Raw genomic sequence first — 3,232 nt, forward strand, 5'->3', positions numbered from 1 at the left:
AGAAGACTGTAAAGGGGGATAATGGTCCTTCGCAAACTAATTGCATGGGGCTATGTCCAAGCCAACGACTGGAGTGAAGAGTCCTGGGAAGCTGGTAAAATGCCTCTGGACTCTGGCATGTGAAATCCTTTCCACTTTAGCTGTTGAGAGACAGTAAACATAGAAGAAGTTCATCCTTTCATATGTTTGTGCTCATGGATACACATATGATATCACATAGATTTTTTAAGAAGCTTATAACTAACGTATTTCAAACAGAGGCAAGGTATAACAGCAGAATGTACAGAAAAATGAAAGTACTGTTTTCGCCAAATCTAAGATGCTGTAGGTTGTGAATTATGGTTTCAGTTACTATTAGGAAAAGCTCCTCCTAAAAACTGTATCACAATGCTTTACTAATGAGTATAATTTTGACCTTAAATCTTTTAAACTTATTCAGATACAATTTTTGTCATGTTGTATACATAGTAAGAAAAAATTATAGGTGAATTCAATTGGTTACTGTATTCTAGAAGCCTCATCACTGCCAGAGTTTTTCTTTTTAATATAACTTATGCGGCAGTTTTGTTTGCATCCATGTTGTTTGTGGAGTCCAGGTGTTTCTTAAAGGAGTATTCCATTCATCTCTCTGGAATTTTCTTTAAGTTTCTAGTACTCTCTTTACATGTGTATTTCTTGACATTATGAATAAATTATCACCCAAATATTTTCAGACAGTTAAGACTCATGGCCTGATCCTTTCAGTGGTCTCTACTGTTTATTGACAATGAGGGCTTGCAATTGTTCCATCGTCTGTCCATGGATACTAACTAGTCAGGATCACATGACAAAATACCATCTGGACTGCTTCCTGGAAACAAATGGCCATAAAATGCTAGCAGAGATAAAGGACTCATGATTTCAAAAACACTGAGATGGTAAGGAAAGATATGTTGTGGATTTGATCCAGTATGCTCATATGTATAGTTAATTTCCTCTTCAATGGTCTGGGATGATTGATTACTCAAAGAAGATCATACACATTCACGTTTTCTTGTTTGTTTGATTGTCAAATTATTTTGGAGGCATCTAAGAAGCAGAGAAATAATGGATGAAGAGGAACCATGAAGGAATGAAGCAAAGCGTGTGCTGAGGTATAGAGTAGCTGGTGAGACCTTAGGGTAAATCTGCTTACGTAGATAAATATGGCATAAAGGGTCTGTAACTCTAAATAAGCACAGACGCTATTGGTGGGCTACCACTGAATGACTAAAATTTTAAATGCACATTAAGATGTAAGAAAAAAATCAGGTTCGTTGTTGTTGTTGTTGATGACCAATAAGGAGAGGCATAAGAGAAATATTGCCAGAGAGCGAATGGCAAGAAAGGTGAGTATCCCCAGAAATCATAAACAAATGAGGCCCATCAAGACATCTGCATGCATGATATCCTAAAGACTAGGTTCTGATGCATCTCTGAAGGATTTGGAAAACATCTGAGAATCTGGTGCTAGAGAAGATCTTCACTGGTGGCCCTTGGATTTTCAAAAGATGCTGTTAAACAAGACTCCCCCAGTTCATCCCAAGTTTTCACTGAGCCATAGATAGATAGATAGATAGATAGATAGATAGATAGATAGATAGATAGATAGATAGATAGATGATAGCCAGGCAGAGAAGTTTACAAGAACTCTCCAGTGAGATGTTGGGAAGGACTAGGTGATATTTATGCTCTCCAAAAAATAGTCAATAACCATCTACTAGTGAAAAGAAGAAAGGAAGAAGCTGGGCAGTGGTGGTGCATGCCTTTAATCCCAGCACTTGGGAGGCAGAGGCAGGTGGATCTCTGAGTTTGAGGCCAGCCTTGTCTACAGAGTGAGTTCCAGGATAGCCATGGATACACAGAGCAACCCTGTCTCGAAAAAACAAAAGAAGGAGGAGGAGGAGGAGGAGGAGGAGGAGGAGGAGGAGGAGGAGGAGGAGGAGAAGGAGAAGGAGAAGGAGAAGGAGAAGGAGAAGGAGAAGGAGAAGGAGAAGGAGAAGGAGAAGGAGAAGGAGAAGGAGAAAGGGAGGAAGAGAGAAAGGGAGGAAGGGAAGAAGGGAGGAAGGGAGGGAGAGAAGGACAGAGGGAGGGATGGAGGGAGGGAGGAAAAAAGGAAGGTTTCAAACAGGAGTTCTGTTTATACTATGAGAGTTTACAAGGATTTTAATAGATGATAAAAGAAAATAACCAGTCAGAATGGCTGAGACTACTAGTCAGAATGGCTAAGATCAAAAATTCAGGTGACAGCAAATGCTGGTGAGGATGTGGAGAAAGCGGAAGACTCCTCATTGCTGGTGGGATTGCAAGCTTGTACAACCACTCTGGAAATCAGTCTGGTGGTTCCTCAGGAAATTTGACATAGTACTACTGGAAGATCCAGCAATACCTCTCCTGGGCATATATCCAGAAGATGTTCCAACTGGTAAGAAGGACACATGCTCCACTATGTTCAGAGCAGCCTTATTTATAATGTCCAGAAGCTGGAAAGAACCCAGATGTCACTCAACAGAGGAATGGATACAGAAAATGTGGTATATTTATATAATCGAGTACTACTCAGCTATTAAAAGCAATGAATTTATGAAATTCTTGGGCAAATGGATGTATCTGGAGGATATTATCCTGAGTGAGGTAACCCAATCACAAAAGAAGTCACTTAATATGCACTCACTGATAAGTGGATATTAGCCCAGAAACTTAGAATACCCAAGATACAATTTGCAAAACACAAGAAAATCAAGAAGGAAGACCAACGTGTGGATACTTCATTCCTCCTTAGAATAGGGAACAAAATACCCATGAAAGGTGTTACACAGTCAAAGTTTGGAGCTGAAACAAAAGGATGGACCATCCAGAGACTACCCCACCCGGGGATCCATAAACAACCACCAAACTCAGACACTATTGCACATGCCAGCAGAGGATCCATAAACAACCACCAAACTCAGACACTATTGCACATGCCAGCAGATTTTGCTGAAAGGACCCTGATACAGCTGTCTCATGTGAGGCTATACCAGTGCCTGGCAAATGCAGAAGTGGATGCTCACAGTCATCTATTGGATGGAACACAGGGCCCCCAACAGAGGAGCTAGAGAAAGTACCCAAGGAGCTGAAAGGGTCTGCAATCCTATAGGTGGAACAACAATATGAACTAACCAGTACCCCCAGAGCTCGTGTCTCTAGCTGCATATGTAGCAGAAGATGGCCT

This window comes from Mus caroli, unplaced genomic scaffold (assembly GCF_978045245.1).
Source record: "Mus caroli unplaced genomic scaffold, Mus_caroli_1 scaffold_12, whole genome shotgun sequence".
Lineage (NCBI taxonomy): Eukaryota > Metazoa > Chordata > Mammalia > Rodentia > Muridae > Mus > Mus caroli.